The sequence below is a fragment of the Eriocheir sinensis genome, unplaced genomic scaffold, assembly GCF_024679095.1.
Source record: "Eriocheir sinensis breed Jianghai 21 unplaced genomic scaffold, ASM2467909v1 Scaffold25, whole genome shotgun sequence".
Classification (NCBI taxonomy): Eukaryota; Metazoa; Arthropoda; class Malacostraca; order Decapoda; family Varunidae; genus Eriocheir; species Eriocheir sinensis.
In genome coordinates this window covers 1,361,083-1,369,600 of record NW_026111554.1, presented here as the reverse complement: position 1 = coordinate 1,369,600, position 8,518 = coordinate 1,361,083, and positions in this window count along the sequence as shown.

Genomic DNA, 8,518 nt, shown 5'->3' with positions numbered 1-8,518 from the left:
ATTGTACCATATGTAATTATAAAACATGACATTTACCAAATTACTCGACTACTGATTGGGGCGGCGGCGGTGGGCGGGTGGGGGATCTACTACGCTGACCATCCAATTACACGCCCAACACTCGTCAACATACCCGCCTCCGGCGGCTGCTAGGTTATATTGGAATCGATTACAAGAGTATACGTTAGGGACTTTCCTTACTTTAGAGACTAGGGAATTTTCCCTATTTTGGGGATTTTTGTAGGGACATTTTGAAAGTCCATTTTTCAGTGATTTGGCCTTCCACCACCAAAACCACGGTTCCCTACAGGGATTAATCGAGCGCATCATACATGTGAGTGGGGTCGAGGGGGCGAAGCCCCCCAGTTAGCCGCCAGGTCGCAAAGTTCGGTTCTAGTACTTTAAGAGGGAGGGTCCAGGGTGGGCGCAGCCCCCCTTGGTTAGCAGGGGGGTCGAGGTTAGGTTATGTAAAGTTCGGTGAGAGTAATGTAAATATGCTCACCCACCCTAAAGAACCGATTTCAAGTGCATCATACATGTGGAGGGTTAGCGACGGAACGCTTGGTTAGCGATGGTACGCTTGGTTAGCGACGTTACGCTTGGTTAGCGATGGTACGCTTGGTTAGCGACGGTACACTTGGTTAGCGACGGTACACTTGGTTAGCGACGGTACGCTTGGTTAGCGATTAGCCCACGCATGTGAGACCAGGTCCACCACGCGTGGTTATTTCTTTTTAGAACACGCAGCCCAACGGCTGCCGTGCTGAGGGCCGGGTATCGCCCGGGCCTGTTCAGCCCGAGCCCCGGATGAGCTTGAGTCATGGCTCGGAGCTGTTTTGGGGTGGTTAGCGATGCTACGCTTGGTTAGCGACGGTACGCTTGGTTAGCGATGCTACGCTGGGTTGCGATTAGCCCACGCATGTGAGAGTATACGTTAGGGATTTTCCTTAATTTCGAGAACAGGGAATTTTCCCTAATTTAGGGATTTTTCTAGGGATATTTTGGAAGCCCATTTTTCAGTGATTTTGGCCTCCCCCCCAACAACCCCGGTTCCCCACAGTTCTCCAGGCTTGTCTTGGAGGGTAGGGGGGGCTGGGGTGGGGTGGGGAGAAGTAGTTGTTCCCTAGTTTTACCGAAAAAATACCTATCAGTGCATTGACGATCATAATTTAGAGGCGGTGCTACTTTGGCTTGTTATCTACAAGGAAAAAATATCTACACCGTACTTTGGCTTGTTATCTACAAGGAAAAGTATCTACACCGTACAAATTTTATTTTGAAATGATATCTACATAAAAACATATAACATATATATAACAGAGAAAATTTAATTAAAAATAATTTTAAAAATTCTATTAATAATATTCTAGCGATAAACAGCACATACATCAGCTAAAAATGCTAAATATAAGTCAGGAGCTTCTTTTCTCATCATCTGCCAACATAAGTTGTCTAGGTGCAATTAAAATATTCTTTGACTGCAGCCTCTAATTTTTTTTCAATATACGAATCTTAGCGTCAAGCCAGGATATTTCAATTCCTTGTGTATGTGCTCCGGTGTTAAGATCGACGTAATACTCCTGATGATTTACGGAAAAATGACGAAATTTGATTTGATTTAAATTAGAGTAAGCTGGCCAGTCATCGGAATGGATTATTAAGCCTTCAGCGACTTCTCTCTGAAAAATTGGTTGAAGTGTTTTCCTTGTTCGGGACCGGAGCTTCGACACTCTAACCAGACATTCTCTCGAAACCACGACAAGTGTTTTCCTTGTTCTTGTACATTGTTGAGCCGGGATTCAACTACCTCTCTACCATCTCTATTACCCTCTAGAGTCAATCAAGACCATCTAGACCAGTGGTTCCCAACCTTTTCTATTCTGTGGCCCCCGACCAATATATTGTTATGCCGGACGTATTACTTGGGTTCCGTGTTGCCGTCACAAGACTCCGTGGGAGGGAGATATATATAAACACTTTGCACAACTTCTGTAGTTTAATATTCTTCCTTAGTAGTACACTTCACTCTGACTCTTCACTGACCACTAGCTTACTATGACTGGGACTGCACTCCTCTCACCCTCTTCTCCTATATATATCCAGAACAGTACAGTCTAGAATGTTACAGTATATTTTAGATCATACAAGAACATGTAGTAAAAGTATGTGCGAGTTGGCAACACTTCCCGCCTGGCGCCTGGCCGCGCCCCGCGGGGCGCGGACGAGGCTTCTCTCCCCGCCCCCTTGCTCGCTCTTCCCGGAGCCTTCTAGAGCCCCATGGACGCCGGGGGAAGCTTCCAGCACAACACTATCCCTCCCTCTTAATTGTGATCGTCCCGATCACACACTTAACTATGTACAAACATAAGAGAATTAATCAAAAACATAATAATCGTCGTAGGCTATCGTTGTGGACGCCTGCGTTGTCTCTGTCTTCTGCTCGGTGCCTCCTGCGCGATTGTCTCCTGGTGCGCCTCGTCGTCGTCCGCTTCTTGGGGTGTCCCTGGAACATCTGCCGAAGCCGGGAGGTTATCTCCTTCGGCTGAAAGGTCCAGAAGGCCTACGTCGTCGTCGACCTCCTCTCGGTCCTGGACGTCCCTTGCGTTTTCGTCGGCTGCTGGGTGTCTGTAGTTGTTCCAGGTGTAGTTTCCCGGACCGTGGTACCTCCATAGGCGGTTGACGTGGACAACTTTCGACTTGGTCCTTTCCGTTCTCCGGATTTGGTAAGTCACGTCGGAGAGGCGTTCTAGCACAGTGTAAGGGCCTTCCCAGGGGCTCTGTAACTTCGGAGACTGTCCTTTCTTCCTCTGCGGGTTGTAAAGCCAGACTTGGTCTCCTTCCTTGAAGTCAACGTGGGTTGCCCTCATATTGTAATCGCGCTTCATGGCCTCCCCGGAGAACTTCAAGGCACCTCGGACTTGATGGTGCACCTCTTCCAGCCGTTCCTCTAGTTGACGGGCAAAACTGGAGGCGTCACTTGGAAGGCTTTCCCCAGGAGGCCTTCCTGTCAGTAGGTCCACCGGCAATCGCAGCTCACGTCCAAACATCAGCTTTGCCGGTGAATACCCCGTAGTCTCGTGGGCGGCAGACCTGTAGGCCATGAGAAGCGCAGGCAGCTTCTGATCCCATGAAGACTGATCATTGTTGCACTGCTTGGCCAACTCCTGGCCCAACGTCCAATTAAACCTCTCCACCATTCCATCTGACTGTGGGTGCAGAGGGGTGGTCCGGGTTTTCTTGATACCCAGGAGCTTGCAGCACTCAGCAAGGACTGTTGACTCAAAATTCCTTCCCTGGTCGGAATGGAGCTCGTTAGGCACACCGAAGCGACAGAAGAACTCCTCCACCAATACCTTAGCGATGGTAGTGGCTTCCTGGTCAGGGATGGCGTAAGCTTCCGGCCACTTGGTGAAGTAATCCATTGTGACGCAGATGTACCTGTTTCCGTTCGTCGTCAGAGGCAAGGGTCCTGCTATATCCACTGCCACCCGTTCCATGGGGGCTCCAACCTGGTATAGTTGCAATGGGGCACGGTGACGCTTCTTTGGGCCCTTCTTTGCACAGCACACCTCACACGCGTGACACCATTCTTCCACGTCCTTCCTCATGCCAACCCAGTAGAATCTTTGCCGCAGGCGACTCAGTGTCTTCTTTACCCCAAGGTGTCCGCTGGTGATGCTGTCGTGTATTTCTTTCAAGACGCCTTCCCGGGACTTCATAGGTAGCACCGTGGACCAGTAGCGGTCAAGACCATCATGGGAGACCCAGCGTCGCTGCAACACCCCGTTGTCCATCCGAAGAGTGTCCCACTGAGTCCAGTAATTCTTGGTGGTAGGGCTTTCTCTAGAGATTACTTCCCACCCAGGTCGCGTTGACGATTGACTCAGCCACTCCATAATTGGTCTCAAATCTCGGTCCTCCCGCTGCAGTTTTCCCAAGTCTTCCCATGGCACCTCCGCTGTCTGTTCCACTGTAGTGCGGCGGCACATATTCTGGACGCTTTCCCTCTGGAGGCAATGTTGGCACTCAGGTTGGCAGGGGCGCCGGCTCAAGCTGTTCGCGTTACCGTGTGTTAGCCCAGATCGGTGCACAATAGTGTAGTGATGTTGCTCTAGTTTACCTATCCAGCGAGCAAGCTGGCCCTCAGGGTTTTTTAGTGACTTCAACCACCGCAATGCAGCGTGATCCGTGCGGATGGTGAAAGTTGCACCGTACAGGTAAGCATGGAAAAAGTCAAGGCTCTTGACTACTGCCAGGAGTTCTTTCCGGGTCACGCAATAGTTTTTCTCGGCTGGGGTGAGCTTCTTGCTGAAGTAGGCCACAACCCGTTCCATGTCGGCACATGCCTGGGACAGCACTCCACCAATCCCCTCATCACTGGCATCACAATCCAGTATAAAAGGCTTAGAGGGGTCTGGGTAGGTGAGTACGGGCGAGCTGATGAGGGCCTCCTTGAGCTTCTCAAAGGCAACCTGAGTTTCCGCTGTCCACTCAAACTTGCGCCCCTTCTTCGTCAGGAGGTGCAGTGGTGCAGCAATCGTAGCAAAGCCTTTCACAAACCTGCGGTAGTATGAGCACAACCCGAGGAAGCTCCGCAGCTCCTTCACGTTGGTGGGTGTCGGCCAGTCCCTTACCGCAGCCACCTTCTCAGGATCAGTGCGTAATCCAGCCTCGCTCACGATGTGTCCCAAGTATTGGACCTCCTTTTGGAACAGACAGCATTTCTTCGGGCTGAGCTTAAGGTGTGCAGCTCTAAACCGGGCGAAAACCTCTGATAGCCTTTCCATCTCCTGCTCGAAGGTCTGGCCAAAGACAATCACGTCGTCGAGGTAGATGAGTGCCGTCTTCCAGTGAAGTCCCTCCAGCACCCTCTCCATCAGCCGCTCGAACGTGGCCGGTGCGTTGCACAGGCCAAAGGGCATGACCTTAAACTGCCACAGGCCTTGACCGTAGGAGAAGGCTGTTTTCTCTTTGTCCTGCTCCGCCATTTTGACTTGGTGATACCCATACCTCATATCCAGTGTTGAAAACCACTTGGAGCCCACCAAAGCGTCGAGCGTGTCGTCGATCCGTGGGAGTGGGTATGAATCCTTGATGGTGAGATCGTTGAGGGCTCGGTAGTCCACGCAGCACCTGAGGGAACCGTCCTTTTTCCTGACGAGCACTACAGCAGACGCCCACGGGCTGCTGGACCGCTCGATTAACCCCTGTTGCCGGAGATCATCCATCACCTCATCCATCTCCTTGCGACGGGCTGGTGCCATCCTTCGAGGAGCTTGCTTCACTGGGCGGTGGCTACCTGTGTCGATGTGGTGCTCTACTAGGTCCGTACACCCCAAATCCAGGTCTCCTGTGGAAAACACACCTGCATTCCTCACGAGAAGCTCCCTGGGCTGTTCCACTTGGGGCTCCTCTAGACACTTGGAGCTCCTGTCAAACAGGTCGCGCAGGTAGTCGGGCAGCTCCTCCTGGGGCTTCGTCAGGGTTCTCCTGCAGACACAGGTTCTTGGTTTCTGGTCGATCTCTTGGCACAACCCCACCATGGTCCCTTGTTTTATTTTCTTTGGGCTGAAGGAGACATTGGCCACGACGACAGGCACTTCCGCTGCAGCAGGGTCTACCAAAGTACTGCCTACAATCACCCCGTTTTCTACCGGGCATCGACTTCCACTCTCTACCACACACAGGCTAGCCGGGGGGGCACCCGTAATATGACAGGGTAACAGCATCTCCGACCTCGGAGGAATAATGGTGGTGCGCTTGACCGTCACTGGCAGGTCTTCCTTGTTCACAGTCGTCAGTGGCACCCTCCTTCCTCCTACAGTCAGCTGCTTAGCGCGGAAGTCGAGCTCGCACCTGTAGGAGACAAGATAATCCATACCTAGGATGCAGGGGTCGTCCATGTCGGCCACGTACACAGAGAGGAACTCTTCCTTTCCTCCGAGCTCAAACTTCACGTCCACTGGGCCTCTGAGCTCTGCGTAGTGTCCTGTGACTCCGCACAGTCGATGCGGCGTCTTAAGAAGCCGACGATGACTCACCACGTCAGGCCGCACCAATGTGCGTTCCGAGCCTGTGTCGACGACCACAGGCCACAACACTCCGTCAACCTTGCCCTCCACTTGGCAGCTTGTCATGGTGGTTCTCCTGCACACTGATATCTTCGGGGCATGTACAGGACAGACTGGTCGTTGCCCCCGTGAACCAGTCCTTCTTAGTTTCCCGAGTGGTGGTCCCTCGTTGGGGGCACATTTTTCCGACACTCATTCTTCCAGTGCCCCTTTTCTCCACAGGTCCAGCACTTGGGTCCTTCTCTGGGCTTCTTCTTAGCGCCACCTTCATATTCCTTCTTCCTCTTATAGCATTCGTTCTCCTTGTGCCCAACCTTCTCGCAGTACCAGCACGTTCCTTGGAACCTGTCTGTGTCGCTGACAGCGCCCTTTCGTGCCCTAAAGCCAGAAGTCGAGTCGTCCCCGAAGCTAGACAAGCTAGACCTAACAAAGGACTCAAACTCCATGGCACGTGCCAGTGCTTCCTGGCATTGATGTTGGCTTAGCTTGGTTCACTTGTATCTTCAGCTGAGGGCTGTCCAGGGCATCTATGAATTGATCACGAAGCAAAACCGTCAGCAGGTCAGGGGTGGCACCTGGGTATGCCTTGTGCGCCATGCTCTCAAGGTCCTGAACGAGTTCTTGAAGAGACTCGCCGCGCCTCCTGTTGCGGGTTCTAAACCTAACCCTGAAGAGCTCGTTCTGGTGCTTGGTCCCATATCGTTGCTCCAGCGCCTGTGCCAGCCCGCTGTAGCTGCCCTTTGTCGCATTGTCGAGCTGAGCAAGGACCTCCAGCGCCGCCCCTTTCAGGCTAGTGGCCAGCTGTACCGCGCACTCTTGGTCATCCCATCCGTTCCGAGCTGCCAACAGCTCAAACTGAGCGCGGTAAGCCTCCCAGGAGACCTTGCCATCAAACTCCTGAGGCTTCTTTCTAACAGGCGAACCCATCAGGCTCATGGGGCTGGCGGAACTTCTTGCGGGGATAAACTCAGGCGAAACAGGGCTCAAACTACCCCGGACTTGCGTAGGAGAAGCATCTTGGGTACAACTAGCCCCTGCAGGCACTGGCTGTCCGTTTCCAGCCAAGCAGCCTTCAAGGGCCTTCACTCTGTCACTTACTTCTAATATTTCTTTGTGTGTCGGTTCCCGTACCACCTCCATCTCTTGTTGAAGATTTGTGTGTTCTTTCTCCACTTCTATCAGGCGTTGTCCCAAGTTCGTGGTCACATCAGTCATTTCTCTTCGCACTGACTCACTTCCATCTTGTACTGCTTTAAGCTGTAGCTGTAATCCTGTGAAGCGATCTTGTAGCTGTTCTTTGAGTTCTTGGAGTGTTCCTTCTTGTTGTTGCTGTGCTCTTGTTGTTGCTGTGCTCTTTTTTGTTGTTCTTTGAGTTCTTGGTGTGCTCTTTCTTGTTGTTCTTTGAGTTCTTGGTGTGCTCGTTCTTGTTGTTCTTTGAGTTCTTGGAGTGTTCTTTCTTGTTGTTGCTGTGCTCTTTCTTGTTTCTCCCCCTGTAGTCTCAAGGCTTCCAAAAGTTCAGTCAACATGTCGTCCCTCTGGGCAGCTTGGGAACGAGTCTCCATGGCGAAAAAACAAATGGCTACACTCCTGACACCAGTGTTATGCCGGACGTATTACTTGGGTTCCGTGTCGCCGTCACAAGACTCCGTGGGAGGGAGATATATATAAACACTTTGTACAACTTCTGTAGTTTAATATTCTTCCTTAGTAGTACACTGCACTCTGACTCTTCACTGACCACTAGCTTACTATGACTGGGACTGCACTCCTCTCACCCTCTTCTCCTATATATATCCAGAACAGTACAGTCTAGAATGTTACAGTATATTTTAGATCATACAAGAACATGTAGCAAAAGTATGTGCGAGTTGGCAACACTTCCCACCTGGCGCCTGGCCGCGCCCCGCGGAGCGCGGACGAGGCTTCTCTTCCCGCCCCCTTGCTCGCTCTCCCCGGAGGCTTCTAGAGCCCCATGGACGCCGGGGGAAGCTTCCAGCACAACAATATATATAATAATCTCCATGGCCCCATTCAGTGTCTGTCATCTTTTCAGATTCAGTTATTACTAGTTATGAATTGTGTAATGGTGTCAATAGCTATAGGACCAGAACACTATATGGAAAGATTCCAATTTATTGATATGTTAGAGATAATTATCTTTATGTACTGCAGTGCATTAGAAAAACTGCATGAAAATTGACTTTAAAAGAATCAAAACCATAATTTTCATATTACTCCATGGCCCCCAAGAAAGTATCCCGGGGCCATGGCCCCCAGGTTGGAAACCATTGATCTGGACCATCCATCAACCTTTTAGATGGCATACCAAAGTAGATTCATGACATGTAGATCGCAATATAAAGTGTAGATCGCATACCAAGGTAGATTCATGACACGTAGATAACAAGCCAAAGTAGCACCTTTAGAGGCTCATTATGATATATCTT